General features: G+C 43.8%; 1 long non-coding RNA gene across 1 annotated transcript; it reads right to left on the bottom strand.

Moving 5' to 3' along the window:
* Nucleotides 1–317: 317 nt before the first annotated feature.
* Nucleotides 318–2,898, bottom strand: LOC122088861. The gene is made up of 4 exons (XR_006143175.1): nt 2,710–2,898; nt 2,147–2,530; nt 508–2,028; nt 318–403 (listed from the first exon to the last, which is right to left on the bottom strand). It is a non-coding gene; the product is annotated as an uncharacterized LOC122088861 (long non-coding RNA).
* Between the last annotated feature and the right edge of the window lie 15,994 nt (nt 2,899–18,892).

The raw sequence follows: 18,892 nt of genomic DNA on the forward strand, positions 1-18,892 counted from the left end.
TGTTAAGATCTACTGAGACTGTAGCAGCCTACCTAACTGACTAGCTGACTAACTTACCTCCAAAAGTGGAATAGTAGAGCACCTAGAAAGGATATCATCCTTCATGGCAATCACAATCTAGATATTGGACAATAGAATAACGAAATAGTAGAAAGTTTTGACTCCCATCATGCACAAAAATTATATGCATAACAAATACCAAACAAGTGTGCAGAAGTTTGTGTTGGATCATCCTTGCATGGGGCAAGGAACAGGAAAATGATAGCACTTCACAATTAGCAAGTATAATCATATGCATATTGAAGGAATAATCAATAAGTTACCTCCCTGTACATGTGTTCAAGTTGTTCTTTGGCTTCGGGAAAATTGTTTGAACACCACTTCCTTACTGTGAAGATATTGGCTGCATAATGGTTTCAATGCTATAAGTCAAAGTCAAAGGTTCATGGAGTTCTCAAGATTGCTCCACCTTGTAGAGAAAAAGAGAAGATGGAATATTTTTTATACCAGTCCACCTGTTAGATGCTGTATCGGCAACCTCAATTGCATTACCTGCAAATGTGAAAATGAAAGTGTTTGTCTGGAAAAGTTTCAGAGAAATACGACAAAACCGTTTATTAAAGAATAATAATATGAATAAGCATGTTTTTCAGACTCATAGCTTCAAGGGCAGCTAGAATATTGACAGTATATCTCCCCAATTCGTCCTTCAAAATTAGAGCAGATTCTCCTAACCATAGACTTCCATTAAAGATTTTCAAAATATTAAGTCTGGAACAAAAGGAGACTTGAAACTGCCTGGATTTGAGCTCATTCAAGGCCTGCCCTCGCTCATCCTGTGATGAAGCCCTGAAAGGTAAATGTAAAAGCCCCACAATTTAAATCTCTTTAGCAATTCTAGAAAAGCAATAAACATTTACAGAGGCCTCTCTGCCCTTCTTTAATCCATCCCTCTGATCCATAAATTCTGCAAGCCTTTTCGTACCAATTTCAAGATCAAATTCTAGTTTGCAGTGCACAGTCCTCAGCCATACAAACAATAAAATGATGATCATAACAAATATGATGCTATCATTTAACAGTTACACAAAACCACTTCATAAAGCAGGCCAAGGCATTAAAGGACTGGGGAGGAAAGAGAGAGAGGATTGGGGGTAGAGGGACTCAAATCTTCACCTGATTACCAGCATAACTCGAAAGACATCAAAAGTAAACTTGGAAGTGGGAAAATGAACTTAGCATAGATGAAATCTGGACAAGCATGTATGGAAGAAATTCCAACATCCAATTACTATGGGCAATACAACACAAGAACATATCTTTCATGTACAAACACTGACTTTTCATAATTCCTATTGAACCAAATACTTATAGAGATGCCTATTCTTGTCCTTCAAAACAAGGTCATCATCCACTTCAAAAGTAAACTTGGGAAGTGGGAAAATGAACTTAGCATAGATGAAATCTAGACAAGCATGTATGGAAGAAATTCCAACATCCAATTACTATAGGCAATAAAACACAAGAACATATCTTTCATGTACAAACACTGACTTTTCATAATTCCTATTGAACCAAATACTTACATAGATGCCTATCTTGTCCTTCAAAACAAGGTCATCATCCACCATACTTTGCATAACATCTTTCACAGATTAAAATCCATGGAGTCCTCAAAGAAAAAATTGCAAGCATCATAAACTGAACAGTAAGCAGGAGAAAAGGCTCATGCAATAAAAGATGGATCAGGTTTTGGTACGGCAAGAAATGGCTGAGAAAATGAACACCAAGTCAGACCTCATGAAGATGAACAATTTAGTCACTCGTAAGAAACAGAGGTTGTTCCTTAATTTCACTTATACCATAAGCACTTAGTTGTGGAAAACCTCTTGCTTTAGGAATGGACCCAATACTTGGGGCAGGGGATGGAGAGCGCCATTTGGTTGTCCACAAGTATGATCCACAAAGAGACTCTTTATGTCGGGGTTAGGCCTAGGATTCTTGCAAAGCTGGTGTTTCCAATTTAAACTGTAAGGAGGTACAAAGGAAGGCAGGAAGAAGAACCATGATCATCTCAACTGTCAGGGAGTACTCAACTCAACAAATGGATGAAAGAAAACAACATAAACCCTGCAGTAAGAATTACCTCTGATTGATTAAGGTCCTTAATCTTGAGTTTTTCAGGCTGGGAAACTGAAGCTTATCACGGAAAACTGTATTTGCCTCAATCAACTTTTCAAGTTCAGCAAGCATTATAACCCAAGCAGACTTAGTATTCTCTGTACTTAAGAGAGCTGCTCGTTCTCCCTGTAAGTAAGACATTTCTTATCAGTATTCCAATAGAAACTAAACAATAGGTTCCACTTGTACTTAAACCACAGAAAACAGGCACTTAATGGTGTAATGTTTTTCCACACTTGAATTGTCCAATGTGACAAGCTGCGTTATTTCCTTGAAAAGCTCTTCATTAAAAGCCGAGAACACTTTCAAGTCCTTCACAAGAATCTCTACAGCTTTAGAACGATCGTGCCTTCAAAAAAATTAATAAAAGAGAGAATCATTATCCCTCAATTAAAATAAATTGTACACCAAAAATAAGATGGGAAAAATTATTAACCACCCTTCCGCCAAAGACCATTAAAACGAATATATAACAAATAAATGATTTAAGCAAGAAAAGAAAACCAATTCAACCCATCCACCACCTACTTGTCTAGGGCTTCAAGGTGTTTTTGCTTCCTGATCTCAAAAAAGATCGTCAACGAGTATCTGTTATCATCCACCTTTGTGAATACAAAGAGATACCTCTCGACCTCGTCCCATTCCCTATTCGTCACGACATCCTCAAAATACTTCATATTGAAGAAAAACCCCGACTCGTGTGCTCGAACCTGCTGAGAGAAGAGAACAAGACAATAAAACTAGAGACAAATAAGATGATTAATACATTTTTAAAGGAATTGCAGCTATTGAGAATATTTGTGACATAGGAGATTAATTTTTTAAAGTAACAAAATAAAAAACTTGATATTTAATAAAGGAAAATCTTCCCATTACCAAAATAAAATAAAATCATGGATCATCTTCCCATGTGAGAGGGATTCACCTATGAATTTCTATAAGTTGATAAATATGATAGCTAGAGAATTGTGCAATATTTAATGACCAAGGGTACTGAAGATTTCAAAATCAATAAGAAAAAATGTATGAAGTATAATGAGAGAACGACGGTATTTCAAAAAGAAAAAAATGATATAATAGTCTAAGTAAAGATTAGCCACGAAGTATGAGTACATGCACTTATAAAATAGTATGATATATATAGTTTTTTTTTTTTTTGGGAGGGGTGGTGGAGTAATAAAAAACTACATATTTAGAGAACATGTATAAACAAGATAACATCGTTTCTAGGAAAGAAATCTGAAACATAAATCTTACCGTGTCGTTATCCAAGTCAAGTTCTTGCATAATAGGAAAAAAACTATCAATAAATTTTCTGAAACCAAAAAATTGGTTTTTGTAAACCAATATAGTAAATTTAACTAAACTTGCGCTACAAGCTGAAAGGTAGTAATCAAAGGTGAATATTGTCATTCACTTTGTATCCTTATTAGTCCCCCCTTCTTCTGGTGCACTTTTTAGATAAGAAGTACTATTGTCAAGATTAAATAGTGAGGAGTCCCCTGACGCCTTCCCACACCTAGAGGTTCCCTCTCCTAGAGTAACACCACGAAACAAGGTGTCAGTTCTGAAAATGTGCAGCATATAAAACGGCAACTGGAATTGCTAGGATACTTTGGCGCTATTATTTTGACAGGTTCTCTTTTTCTCTTTCTCCCACAAAAGATTGATTTCAAAATTCAACACAAATGATATTCGGAAACAAAATAGAAGACATAGGAAAAACTTATCTGTATTTCTAGAATCTTTGATATAAGCAACGCTCATCTAAAAGACTAAAACCAAGTTCATGCTGCACTGCATATTTGGAGAATAGGTATAAACGAGATAAATTTGTTTCTAAGAAAGAAATCTATTACATAAATCTTACCTTGTCGTTACCCAAGTCAAGTTCCTGCATAATTGGAAAAAAATTATCAATTAATTTTCTGATATGAAGAACTTGGTTCTTGTAAATCAAACTAGTGAGTAAAACTAAGCTTACGCTACAAGCTGAGTGCTAGTAATCAAACATAAGTGAATATTGTCCTTCACTTTATATCCCCCTTGGTCCCCCTTCTTTTCTTTGGTACTCTTTTTCAGATTAGAAGCCCGACTGTCAAAATTAGACATTGAACACATAGGGGGTGATCACATGCTTTTTATAGTTTTTTTCATATATTTTTTTTAAATTCCATCGTTCCTGCCTTTTTTTTGGAAAAACATATTTGAGTCTCCAAAGTAAACTGTGCTCAGGCACATTTGACTATTTTATGGGAGAAGGTTTGCCGAGTAAGCAGGGTGCTTGGATTTGGCATGCACTCCCGATTGAGGGTTGGTAATTTGGTTAGGCGTGCTCGGCCTAAGCTCCCAACAAAGGCTAGAACCTTCAATCAAGGTGGTCGACTTTAGCCTCATCCCCCAATCGAGGCAAGGCCCTTCGGTCAGCTATGCTTGGCCTTGAATTGAGCTCCCAACCAAGGGTAGGCCCTCTAGTCAAGTGTGCTCGACCATGGCCTGAGCCCCCAACCGAGGGTAGGCCCTTTGGTTAAGTCTTCTCAGCCTTGGCCTTAGCTCCTAAACAAGGGTAATACCTTTCGTTTGGTGTGCTTGGCCTTGGCTTTAACTCCCAACATAACAAAAGGTTGGCACCTCAAGTAGGTCTGCTCGGATTTGGCTTGAGATTTTAACCGAGGGAAGGCCTTACAGTCAGGTGTGCTTGGCTTGGGCCTGAGCTCCCAACTGTGGTAGGACCTTTAGTCTGGTGTGCTCGACTTTAGCCTAAGCTCTCGACCGAGGGTAGGCCCTAAGGTCAAGTGTGCTTAGCTTTATCCTAAGCTCTAAACCAAAGGAAAGCCCTTCAATCAGGTGTGCTTGGCCTTAGCCTGAGCTCCTAACCGAGAGTAGCCCCTTCAGTCAGAGTACTCAGTTGTCCCCTGAGCTCCCAGTCGAGGGCAGGCCCTTTGGTCTGGTGTGTTTGGCATTGTCCAGAGCCCATCAGTCAGGTTTGCATAGCCTTGGCTTGAGCCCTAACAAAGGTAAGGCCCTTCGATCGTCTACTCGACTTTGGTTTGAGCTCCCAACCGAGGGTAGACCCTTCGGTCAAGTGTGCCCTACTTTGGCCTGATCTCCTAACCAAGAGTACACTCTTTAGTCAGGTGTACTCAACCGTGGCTGAGCTCCCAACCGAGGTTAGTCCCTTTGGTCTGGTGTGTTTGGCCTTAGCCTGAGCCCCTACTAAAGGTACACCCTTTGGTCAGGTGTCCTCGAATTTGGCCTGACCCCAAATCGAGGGTAGGCCCTTCAGTCAGTTGTGCTCGGCTTAGGTTTGAACTCCCAACTGAGGGTAGGCAGGTTAGCCTAGGCCTAAGCCCCCATCCGAGGTTAGGCCCTTAGGTTTGGCTTGCTCGGCTTTGGCCTGAGCTTCCAACTGAGGGTAGGACCTTTGGTCAGGTGTGCTCAACCTTGGCCTGAGCCCCTAGATGAGTGTAGGCCCCTTAGTAGGTCTACTCAGGCTTGGCCTGAGCTCCCAATCAAGAGTAAGCCCTTCGGTCAGGTGTAATTGGTCGTGGCCTGAGCTCCTAACCAAGGGTAGGCCATTCGGTCAAGTGTGTTTGGTTTTGGTTTGACCCTAAACTTAGCGTAGACCCTACTGTCAGGTTTGCACGATCTTGGCTTTAGCTTCTAACCAAGGGTACGCCCTTCGGTCAAGTGTGCTCGAGCTTAGCTAAAACTTTCAACTAAGTGTAGGCACTTTGGTCAGGTTTGCTCGGCCTTATCTTATGTTTCAATCGAGGGAAGGCCCTCCGGGAAGGTGTGATCGGCTTTGGCCTATGCCCTCTAACCGAGGGTAGGCCCTTTGGTCTGGTTTGTTTGGCCTTAGCCTGATCTCCTAACCAAGGGAAGGCTATTAAATCAGATATGACTAGCTTTGACCTAACCTCCTAATAGAGGGTAAGCCCTTCTTCGGTTTAGTGTGCTTGTTGTTGGCCTGAACTCCCAACGAAGAGGAGGCCGTTCTATCAGGTCAGCACGACTTTCGCCCAAGCCCCCAATAGAGGGTAGGCCCTTCGGTCAAGTGTGCTTGACCTATGCATGACCCAAATTAAGGCTAGGCCTGATGCGGATCCGAGGGAATCGGATCGCTTAGGGCCCACTTAACACTCAATAAGACAAAGGCAACACCCAACAACAATTGTATTGAAATAAAGCTTCAACTAAATGGCAGAATTGTAATTAACTTGAAGTTTCTAATAAAGGGTGGCAAAATGGTAAATAGATGATAACTTGAACATAAGAGGAATTATCAATGGGGAAAAAAAAAACAACGTATAAGATGGGAGGGGTATTCCTTGAAAGATGGGTAAACTGATACTTAAGGTAATAACTAGATAAGGGGAAGGGCAATAGAGGAATAAAGGATTAAATTACTAAATAGGTTAAACAAAACCACGATTCTGTTTGGCGGTTGTCTTCAACCTCTAGACAAAAATCAGAGGCGGAGCAGCTCACGAAACCAGAACCGGTTTGAGGGGAAAATCTCAGCAAACAGGGCTTCTTTTGATCTGAAATGTTGGGTAAGACTTCATAATCTTCAGGCCCTAAGGATCGACTGAACACAGCTCCAAATTCCAAGGGTTATTCAACCAAGGTGATGCTGAAACAAATCTGGGTAGTGAAAGGAAACCCAGCTCTGATTTCAAGTTCCAATCTTGTACCAGGAAGTTTTTCAGAGAATAAGATCCTAGGGGTTAGGTTGCCTAGGACTGAAGATCCTTCGCTGTAAGTTCTAGAACCGATGGATGGGTTCGTGACGACGTTACCACAAGAACTTCTCTTAGATGTACCACCAGGAACAGAGTAGCAGCCAGCTAGGTGTATAACAAACAGGAATAAAGACCACTAAGGAAGAAGAAGACAGGAGGAGTTTCAGAGAGGGGCAGGGAGGGAAGCATGTATGGCAGCCATGGCTTCAACCAAAAAAACTTCATTCAATTCTCCAAAATCAAGTTCAAATCTCAAAACTGAGTTCTTCTCTATTACATGACTATTATAAAGGAAAAAATCAAATAATTAATGGAAACTACTTGAAAATGGAAACTAATCTAAAATTAGAAACTAACTAATACAAAAGAAATTGTTTCTAAATCCAAAGAGAATCAAATCAAATGATTTTTCGTTCCTAAGTCCATCGTGCAACTGCATCAAGGCCCTTTGATCAGCTTTGCTCCGCTTTGGCCTGAGCTCCTAACTTAGTGTAGGTCCTTCAGTCAGGTATGCTCGACTTTGGTTTGGACTCCCAATTTAGGGTAGACACTTTGATCAGGTGTGCTCGGTAATGGGTTGAGCCCTAACCGAGGGTAGGCCTTTGTAAAAGTGCGTTTAGCTTTGGCCTGAGCCCCCAATCAAGGGTAGGCGCTTCAGTCAGGTCTACTTGGCTTGGCCTGAGCCCCCAACTGAAGGAAGGACCTTTGATCAGGTCTGCCCGGCCTTACCTTGAGCTTATAAACGAGGGTAGGCCCTTTGATCAGGTTTGCTCGGCCTTAGACTAAGCTCCCAACCAAGAGTAGGCCCTTCGGTCAGGTGTAGTTAGCCATGGCCTAAGCTCCCAATCAAGGGTAGGCCCTTCGGTTTAGTGGCTCGTCTTTATCCAAAGCCCCCAATCTAGTGCAGGCCCATCAATCAAGTTTGCTCAGCTTAGCTTGAGTCCACAATCGAGGGAAGGCCCTTCGATCAGGTCTGCTCGACCTTACCTTGACTCTCAAACCAGGGTAGGCCCTTCGATAAGGTGTGCTCAACCTTAGGCTGAGCTCCCACCTGAAAGTTGGCCCATCAGTAAGGTGTACTCGGTCGTGGCCTATGCTCCCAACCAAGGGTAGGTCCTTCATTTAGGTGTGCTCGGCTTTGGCCTGAGTCCCCAATCGAGGGTAGGCCCTTCAGTCAAGTTTGCTTAGCCTTTGCTTGTGCCCCTAACCGAGGGAAAGCCCTTCAATCACGTATACACGACTTTGATTTGAGCTCCCAACTGAGGGTAGACCCTTTGATTAGATATGCTCGGCCTTGGCCTGAGTTCCTAACTGAGAGTACGCCCTTCCATCAGGTGTACTCAGCCACGGCTGAGCTCCTAACCAAGGGTAGGCCCTTCGGTCAAGTTCGCTCGACCTTGCCTAGGCTTCTAACTGAGGGTAGGCCCTTTGGTCAGTTGTGCTCGACCTAGGATTAAGCTCCCAACTGAGGGTAAGCACTTTGGTCAGGTTCGCTTAACCTAGGAGTAAGCCCCCATCCAAGGTTAGGTCCTTTAGTTTGGCTTTTTTGGCTTTAGCCTGAGCCCCAGAGGCAAAGCCCTTTGGTCATCTATGCTCGCCCTTGTCCGGAGCTACCAACCGAGGGTAAGCCCTTTGGTCAGGTGTGCTTGACCTTAGCCTGACCACCCAAACAAGTGCAGGCCCTCCATCAGGTCTACTCAGCCATTGCTTGAATTCCTAATCGAGAATAGGCCCTTCAGTTAGATGTACTTTTCATGGCCTGAGCACCCAATCAAGGGTAGGCCCTTCGGTCTAGTGTGTATGGCCTTGTCCAGAGCCCCTAACTGAGGATAAGCCCTTCCGTCAGGTATGCTTGGCTTTTGTTTGACCCCAAACCGAGAGTAGACCCTTCAATAAGGTTTGCAAGGCCTTGGCCTGAGCTCCTAGCTGAGGGTAGGCCCTTAGGTTAGGTGTGCTCAGCTTTAGCTTGAACTCCCAATTAAGGGTAGGCACTTTGGTCAGGTGTGCTCAGCTTAGGCTTAAGCCCCAACCGAGGTTTCACCCTTCAATTAGGGTGTTCGGCTTTAGCCACATCCCCACATCAAGGCAAGACCCTTCGATCAGTTATGCTCGCTTTCGCCTGAGCTCCTAACCAAAGGTCGGCCCTTTGGTCAGTTTGTTTGGCATTAGCCTGAGCCCCCAACTAACGGTAGGCCCTTTGGTCAGATCTGTTTGGCCTTGGCTGAGCTCCCAAATGAGGGTAATACCTTCTGTGAGATATGTTTGGCCTTGCCTTTAACTCCTAACCAAGGGAAGGACTTTCAGTGAGGTGTGCTCGGCTTGGGCCTGAGCTCCCAACTGTGGTAGGACCTTCAGTCTATTGTGCTCGGCTTTGACTTGAGCTCTTAACCGAGGGTAGGCCCTAAGTTCAGGTGTGCTCAGATTTACTCTAAGCCCTTAACCAAAGAAAATCCCTTTAATCAGGTATTTGGCTTTGGCCAGAGCCCCTAACCAAGGGTAGGCCCTTCAATCAAGTGTTCTCGACCTTGACCTAACCTAAATTGAGAGTAGACCCTTCAGTCGGGTTTGCACAGCCTTGGCTTGAGCTCCAAGTTCATACAGTAATGCTTTCACCTGCAAAGAACAATTTATTTCTAAAGGCATCACTGTGAATGATACTAGGGAACAAATATATGACATAGGCATAACTTATCTACAATTATACAATCTTTGTTTGTATGCAAGGCTCATCTACATCCACGCTCATGCAAGAGTGCTTTTAGCTGCAAAGAAACAAAACCAAACTACATATATATATATATATATATTTTGGGGGTGGAATAATTACAAAACTAGATATTTAGAGAACTAGTATAAACAAGAAAACTTCGTTTCTAGGAGAGAAATCTCTTATGTAAACCCTACCTCGTCGATACCCAAGTCAAGTTCCTGCACAATTGGAAAAAAACTATCAACAAATTTTCTGAAAACAAAAAATTAGTTATTGTAAAACAATATAGTGAATTTAACGAAACTTGCGTTACAAGCTGAATGGTAGTAATCAAACAGAGGTGAATGTTATCCTTCACTTTGTATCCTCATTAGTCCCCCCTACTTCTTCGTACTCCTTTTTAGATAAGTTGTACTACTGTCAAGATTAGACAGTGAGGAGTCCCCTGATGCCTTCCCACACCTAGCGGTTCCCTCCTAGAGTAATACCACAAAACAAGGAGTAAGTGATAAAGAAGGGAGGAGATAGATCAGTTCTGAAAATGTGCAGCATATAAAATAGCAACTGGGATTACTAGGATACCTTGGCCCTAGTATTTTAACAGTTCTCCTTTTCTCTTTCTCCAGCAAATAAAGATTGATTTCTAAATTCATCAACATGAATGATATTCAGAAACAAATAGAAAACATAAGTAAACTTATCTGCAGTTCTATAACCTTTTATGTAAGCAAGGCTCATCTTCAACCAAGTTCATGCTGCACAGCTTTTGGAAGGTGGTTGTGGAATAATAAAAAACTACGTATTTGGAGAACATGTACAAACAAGATAACATCGTTTCTAGGAAAGAAATCTATTACATGAATCTTACCTTGTCATTATCAAAGTCAAGTTCCTGCACAATTAAAAAAAAAAAAAATACTATCAATAAATTTTCTAAAACAAAAAAAATGGTTCTTGTAAAACAATATAGTAAATTTAACTAAACTTAAGTTACAAGCTGAATTGTAGTAATCAAAGGTGAATATTGTCATTCACTTTGTATCCTTATTAGTCCCCCGCCCTTTCTTCTGGTGCTTCTTTTAGATAAGAAGTACTATTGTCAAGATTAAACAGTGAGGAGTCCCCTGACTCCTTCCCACACCTAGTGGTTCCCTCTCCTAGAGTAACACCACGAAATAAGGTGTCAGTTCTGAAAATGTGCAGCATATAAAACAGCAATTGGAATTGCTAGAATACCTTGGCGCTAGTATTTTGATAGGTTCTCCTTTTCTCTTTCTCTTACAAATAAAGATTGATTTCTAAATTCATCAACATGAATGATATTCGGAAACAAAATAGAAGACATAGGAAAAGCTTATCTGTAGTTCTAGAATCTTTGATATAAGCAACGCTCATCTAAAACCAAGTTCATGCTGCACTGCATATTTGGAGAACAGGTATAAAAAAGATAACTTCGTTTCTAGGAAAGAAATCTATTACATAAATCTTACATTGTCGTTACCTAAGTCAAATTCTTGCATAATTGGAAAAAAATTATCAATACATTTTCAGATACGAAGAACTTGGTTCTTGTAAATCAAACTAGTGAATAAAACTAAGCTTACGCTACAAGCTGAGTGCTAGTAATCAAACAAAAGTGAATATTGTCCTTCACTTTATATCCCCCTTGGTCCCCCTTCTTTTCTTTGGTACTCTTTTTCAGATTAGAAGCCCGACTGTCAAAATTAGACACTAAACACGTAGGGGGTGATCACATGCTTGTTATAGTTTTTTTCATATATTTTTTTTAAATTCCATCGTTCCTACCTTTTTTTTGGGAAAAACATATTTGAGTCTCCAAAGTAAATTGTGCTCAGACACATTTGACTATTTTATGGGAGAAGGTTCGTCGAGCAAGCAAGATGCTCTGCTTTGGCGTGAGCTCCCAACCGAGGGAAGGCCCTTCGGTCAAGTTTGCTCGGCTTGAGCTGAACTCCCAACTGAGGGTGGGCACTTCGATCACATGTGCTCGGCTTTAGCCTTAGCACCCAACAGAGGCAAAGACCTTTGGTCATCTATGCTCGGCTTTGGCCTGAGCTCCCAATTGAGAGTAGGCCCTTTCATCAGGTGTGCTCAACCTTGGCCTAAGCTTCCAACCGAGTGTAGGCCCCTCAATAAGGTCTGCTCGGCCTTGGCCTAAGCCCTCAATCGAGTGTAAGCCACTCGATCAAGTTGCTCGGCCATGGCCTGAGCCCCCAATCGAGGGTAGGCCCCTCGATCTTGTGTGTTTGGCCTTAACCAGAGCCCCCAACTGAGGGTAAGCCCTTCGATCATGTGTGCTCAACCTTGGCCTGACCCTAAACTGAGTAGACCCTTCAGTTAGGTTTGCATGGCCTTGGCCTAAGCTCCTAACCGAGGGTAGGCCCTTCGGCCAGGTGTGCTCGGCCTTAGCTTGAACTCCCAATTAAGGGTAGGCACTTTGGTCAAGTGTGCTTGGCCTAGGCCTAAGCCCCCAACAGAGGCTAGAACCTTCAATCAAGGTGTTCGACTTTAGCCTCATCCCCAATCGAGGCCAAGCCCTTCGAGGCCTTGGCTTGAGCTCCCAACCAAGGGTAGGCCCTTTAGTCAGGTGTGCTCGACCATGGCCTGAGCCCCCAACCGAGGGTAGGCCTTTTGGTTAAGTCTTCTCAGCTTTGGCCCCAACTCCCAAACGAGGGTAATACCTTCTGTTTGGTGTGCTTGGCCTTGGCTTTAACTCCCAACCGAACCTAAGGTTGGCACCTCAATTAGGTCTACTCAGCTTTGGCCTAAGAACTTAACTAAGGGAAGGCCTTTCGGTCAGGTGTGCTCAACTTGGGCCTAAGCTCCCAATTGTGATAGGACCTTCAGTTTGGTGTGCTCGGCTTTGGTCTAAGCTCTCAACCGAGGGTAGGCCCTAAGTTTAAATGTGCTTACCTTTATCCTAAGCCCTAAACTAAAGGAAAACCCTTCCATAAGGTGTGATTGGCCTTGGCCTGAGCTCCCAATCGAGTGTAGGCCCTTCGGTGTGGTGTGTTTGCCATTAGCCAGAGCCCCCATTCAACGGTATGCCCTTTGATCAAATGTGCTTGGCCTTGGGCTGAGCTACCAACCGAGACTAGGCCCTTTGGTCAGGTGCACTCGGCCGTGACCTAAGCTCCTAACCTAGGGTAGGCCTTTCGGTTAGGTATGCTTGGCTTTGGCCGAATCCCCCAATCAAGGGTAGGCTCTTCAGTCAAGTTTGCATTGCCTTAGCTTGAGCCCCCAATAAAGGTAAGGCCCTTCGATCGTATGCTTGACTTTGGTTTAAGCTCCCAATCGAGGGTAAGCCCTTCGGTCAGGTGTGCTCTACCTTAGCTTGATCTCCTAACCGAGAGTACACCCTTCAGTCAGCTGTACTCATACGTGGCTGAGCTCCCAACTGAGGGTAGTCCCTTCGGTCTGGTGTGTTTGGCCTTGGCCTGAGCCCCTATCTGAGGTAGGCCCTTCAGTCAAGTGTGCTAGAATTTAGCCTGACCCCAAACTGAGGGTAAGCTCCTTAGTCAATTGTGCTCATCCTAGGCTTTTATTACTAACTGAGGGTAGGCAATTTGGTCAGGTGTGCTGAGCCTAGGCCTAAGCCCCTATTCGAGGTTAGGCCCTTCGGTTTGGCTTGCTTGGCTTTGGCCTGAGCCCCAAACAAAGGTAAGGCCCTTCGATCATCTATGCTCGCCTTTGGCCTAAGCTCCCAACTAAGGGTAGGCCCTTTGGTCAGGTGTGCTCAACCTTGACCTGAGCCCCCAAACGAGTGTAGGCCCCTCGGTCAGGTCTACTCTGCCTTGTCCTGAGCTCCCAATCAAGGGTAGGCTATTCGGTCAGGTCTACTTGGTCATGGCCTGAGCTCCTAACCGAGGGTAGGCCATTAGGTCAAGTATGCTTGGTTTAGGCCTGACACTAAACTGAGAGTAGACCTTTGGTCAGGTTTACACGTCTTTGGCTTTAGCTCCTAACTAAAGATGGGCCCTTCGGTCAAGTGTGCTATAGCTTGGCTTAAACTTCCAACTAAGGGTAGGCACTTTGGTCAGGTCTGCTCGGTCTTAGCCTATGTTTGAACCGAGGGAAGGCCCTCTAGGAAGGTATGATCGACTTTAGCCTAAGCCCTCAAACCGATGGTAGGCTATTAGATCAGATATACCCAGCTTTGCCCTGACCTCTTAGCAGAGGGTAGGCCCTTTGATCTGGTGTGCTTGTAGTTGGCCTGAACTCCCAATCAAGAGTAGGCTGTTCTACCAGGTCTGCTCGGCTTTAGCCTAAGCCCCTAACTGAGGGTAGGCTCTTTGGTCAGTTGTGCTCGGCCTATGCATGACCCAAATTGAGGGTAGGCCCTTTGATCAGCTTTGCTCGGCTGTGGCTTAAGCTTCTAACCTAGGGTAGGTCCTTTGGTCAAGTATGCTCAGCTTTGGCTTGGACTCCCAATTTAGGGTAGAGACTTCAGTTAGGTGTGCTCGACATTCGGTTAAGCTACAACCGAGGGTAGGCCATTTAGTCTGATTTGCTCAAATATAGCCAGAGCCACCAACCAAGGGAATGCCCTATGGTCAAATATGCTCAGCTTTGGCCTGAGCTCCAACCCAAGGGTAGGCCTTTAGAAAAGTGTGTTTAACTTTGGCCTGAGCCCCCAATCGAGGGTAGGCGCTTCAATCAAGTCTACTCGGCCTTGGCCTGAGCCCCTAACTGAGAGAAGGCCCTTCGATCAAGTCTGTCCAGCCTTGCCCTGAGCTCCCAAATGAGGGCAGGCCCTTCGATTAGGTGTGCTCGGCCTTAGACTGAGCTCCCAATCGATAGTAGGCCCTTCCCTTTGCTGTGCTCGACTTTGGCCAAAGCCCGTAATCGAGGGCAGGCCCTTTAATTAAGTTTGCTTAGCCTTGGCTTGAGACACCAATCGAGGGAAGGCCCTTCGATCAGATTTACTAGGCCTTGCCCTGAGCTCCCAAACAAGGGTAGGCCCTTCGATAAGGTGTGCTTGGCCTTAGGTTGAGCTCCCAACCGAGAGTAGGCCCATCGGTCAGGTGTAGTCGGTCGTGGCCTACCCTCCTAACTAAAGTAAGCCCTTCGGTTAGGTGTGCTCAGCTTTTTCCTGAGTCCCCAATCAAGGGTTCAGTCAAGTTTGCTTGGCTTTTGCTTGAGTCCCCAACTAATGGAAAGCCCTTCGATCACGTATTCTCGACTTTAATTTAAGCTCCCAATCGAGGGTAGACCATTCGATCAGATGTTCTCGGCCTTGGCCTGAGCTCCTAACCGAGAGTACACCCTTCATCAGGTGTACTCAGCCGTGGCTGAGCTCCTAATCAAGGGTAGGCCCTTCGGTCTGGTGTGCTTGGCCTTGGCTTGAGCCCCCTACCGAGGGTAGGCCATTTGGTCAGGTTTGCTCGGCTTAGGCTTGAACTCCCAACTAAGGGTAGGCACTTTGGTTAGTGCGCTTGGCCTAGGCGTAAGCCCCCATCCGAGATTAGGTCCTTCGGTTTAGCTTTCTTAGCTTTAGCCTGAGCCCCAAACAAAGGCAAGGCCTTTCGGTCATATATGCTCGACCATGTCCTTTGCTCCCAATCGAGGGTAGGTCCTTTGGTCAAGTGTGCTCGACCTTAGCCTGAGCCCCCAAACGAGTAAACTCCCAATCGAGAATAGGCCCTGCAATCAGGTGTACTTGGCCATGACCTGAGCAGCCCCTTCGGTCTATTGTGTTTGGCCTTGTCCAGAGCCCTCAACCGAGGGTAGGCCCTTCGGTCAGGTATACTCGGCCTTGGTTGGACCCCAAACCGAGAGTAGACCCTGCAGTCAAGTTTGCACGGCCTTGGCCTGGGCTCCTAACCGAGGGTAGGCCCTTCGGTCAGGTGTGCTTGGCTTTAGCTTGAACTCCCAATTAAGGGTAGGCACTTTGGTCAGGTGTGCTCAGCCTAGGCTTAAGCCCCAACCGAGGCTTGACCCTTCAATCAGGGTGTTCGGCTTTAGCCACATCACTATATCGAGGTAAGACCCTTTTGTCAGCTATGCTCAGCTTTTACCTGAGCTCCCAATAGAGGGTCGGCCATTTAGTTAGTTGTGCTCGGCATTGGCTTGAGCCCCCAATTAAGGGTAGGCCCTTTAGTCAGGTCTGCTCGGCCTTGGCCTAAGCTCCCAAATGAGGGTACTATCTTCCGTGAGGCATGCTTGACCTTGGCTTTAACTCCCAACCGAGGGAAGGCCTTTCGGTCAGGTCTGCTTGGCTTGGGCTTGAGCCCAACCGTGGTAGGACCTTCATTCAGGTGTGCTCGGCTTTGGCCTAAGCTCTCAACCGAGGGTAAGCTCTAAGGTCAAGTGTGCCCAGCTTTACTCTGAGCCTTTAACCAAAGGAAATCCCTTCGATTAGGTGTGCTCGGCTTTGGCCTGAGCTCCCAACTGAGAGTAGTCAGGTGTACTTGGTCGTGGCCAGAGCTCCTAACCGAGGATATGCCCTTTAGTATGGTGAGTTTGGCTTTGGCTAGAGCCCCTAACTGAGGGTAGGCCCCTCGATTAGGCGTTATCGGCCTTGGCTTGACCTAAAACTGAAAGTAGACCCTTCGGTCAGGTTTGCACGGCCTTAGCCTGAGCTCCAAGTTTATGTAATAGTGCTTTCACCTGCAAAGAAGGATTTATTTCTAAAGGCATCACTGTGAATGATACTAAGAAACAAATAAATGACATAGACATAACTTATCTGCAATTATACAATCTTTGTTGTACGCAAGGCTCATCTACATCCACGTTCATGCAGAAGTGCTTTTAACTGCAAACAAACAAAACTATATATGTATATATATTTTGGGAGGTGGAATAATTACAAAATTACATATTTAGAGAACTAGTATAAACAAGATAACTTCATTTCTTGGAGAGAAATCTTTTATGTAAATCCTACCTCGTCGATACCTAATTCAAGTTCCTACACAACTGGAAAAAAAACTATCAATAAATTTTCTAAAAACAAAAAATTAGTTATTGTAAAACAATCTAGTGAATTTAACTAAACTTGCATTACAGACTGAGTGGCAGTAAACAAACAAAGGTGAATGTTGTCCTTTACTTTGTATCCTCATTAGTCCCCCCGCTTCTCTTTCGTACTCCTTTTTAGATAAGATGTACTACTGTCAAGATTAGACAGTGAGGCGTCCCCTAACGCCTTCCCACACCTAGCGGTTCCTTCCTAGAATAATACCACAAAACAATATGTAAGTGATAATGAAGGGAGGAGATAGATGAGTTCTGAAAATGTGCAGCATATAAAATAGCAACTGGAATTACTAGGATAACCTTGGCGCTAGTATTTTAACAGGTTATCCTTTTCTCTTTCTCCTGCAAATAAAGATTGATTTCTAAATTCATCAACATAAATGATATTCGGAAACAAATAGAAGACATAGGCAAAACTTATCTGCAGTTCTACAACCCTTGATGTAAGTAACGCTCATCTTCAACCAAGTTCATACTGCACAACTTTTAGTTGCAAACAAAGAAATCCCGACTACGTATAATATATATATATATATTTGGAAAGGGGTGCTCAGTTTGGGCCAAAGCTCCCAACTGTGGTAGGACCTTTAGTCTGGTGAGCTCGGCTTTATCCTAAGCTCTCAACCGAGGGTAGGCCCTAAAGGCCAAGAGTGCTTAGCTTTATCCTGAGCCCTAAACCAACAAAAGCCCTTAGATCAAGTTTCCTCAGCCCTGGCTTAAGCTCCAAACCTAAAGTAGTCCCTTCAGTCAGAGCACTCGACAGTGGCCTGAGCTCCCAATTGAGGGTAGGCCCTTCGCTCTAGTGTGTTTGACATTGGCCAAGTGAGAACTACACAGCCTTACCCAGAAAATATCGAAAAGCTGTTTCGACCACTTGACCACCAAGTCAAAACATTCTTACCTTGCAGTTGGACCAAGCGCACCCCTTCTAGTTAGAACTTTCTCCAATTGCACAAATGCCCACCTACGCCCTCCCACTGGTCCCAACATCTGGCATAGGAAACGCCAGACTGGCAAGGTTCTTTCTCTCATTGAATAAATACTAATGATTTGATTGGTAGGCCAATTTTTTTTCCCTGCTAATCAATCTCATCAATCACTTCTATTTTTTTCTTTCTTTTCTATGTGATGAGCACAATAATGTGTGAAATCTTAGGGATATAAGCTTTCCCTATGGCCGACCATTCTGTCAAGATTCCGAAAGGGCTGGTCGAAGATGTTCTACTTAGCGTAGGAGAATTTATTTTCCCAGTTGATTTTATTGTTTTGGATACCAAACCCTTCACCACTAGGGATAAGATCCCTATCATTCTTGGAAGACCATTTCTGGCTACCAACAATGCATTAATCAATTGTCAGAATGGTCTACTAAGGATATCTTTTGGAAACCACACTATGGAGTTCAACATGTATAGGTTGGGCAAGCAAACCACAATTTCTTCTGATGATATTGATGAAGAGGTCAATATGCTTGAGGATTTTTCTGAGGATATTGTTAAGACTTTTGACATTGACTTTGATTCGGAATTCCAAGAATGCATGGAAGAATTAGAGGATGATACTGAAAATTTCTTCTCTGAGGTTTGGAGCCTTCATACACCCATGGAGCCCATTGGTCCTCTATCAAATTCACTTCCTAAACCCTCAATTGTTGAGCCCCTTAAGCTTGATTTGAAAGAGTTGCCCTCTAACTTAAGGTATGCCTTCTTAGGAGATGATCAAACTCTACCAGTTATTATTGCCTCAAATTTAACTTCAAGTCAAGAGGAAGAGTTTATCAAAGTTTTAAAAGAAAACAAGGAAGCCATAGGTTGGACCATGGCAGACATTAAAGGAATTAGCCCCTCAATCGTTCAACATCATATTCACCTCATGAAGGATTCAAAACCTTCTAGGGAACCACAAAGAAGGGCTAATCCTATGATGCAAGAAGCTATCAAGAAAGAGATCCTAAAGTGTTTAGATCATGGTATCATCTACCCTATTTCTGATAGCGAGTGGATAAGTCCAGTGCACATGGTGCCAAAGAAGTCAGGGGTCATAGTAGTCCAAAATGCTGAAAATGAATTGATCCTAAAGTGAGTTAGGATTTTTCTTTCGTTTCTTTATTTATTTGTCTTGCTCGAGGATGAGCAAAAGTCAAGTGTGGGGAAATTTGATTAGCACAATAATATGTGAAATCTTAGGGATACAAGCGTACATTTTTCCCCACTTTGGATAGTACTACTTTTGTTTTTTTTTTTTTTTTTTAGTT

The sequence above is a fragment of the Macadamia integrifolia genome, chromosome 9 (assembly GCF_013358625.1).
Source record: "Macadamia integrifolia cultivar HAES 741 chromosome 9, SCU_Mint_v3, whole genome shotgun sequence".
Classification (NCBI taxonomy): domain Eukaryota; kingdom Viridiplantae; phylum Streptophyta; class Magnoliopsida; order Proteales; family Proteaceae; genus Macadamia; species Macadamia integrifolia.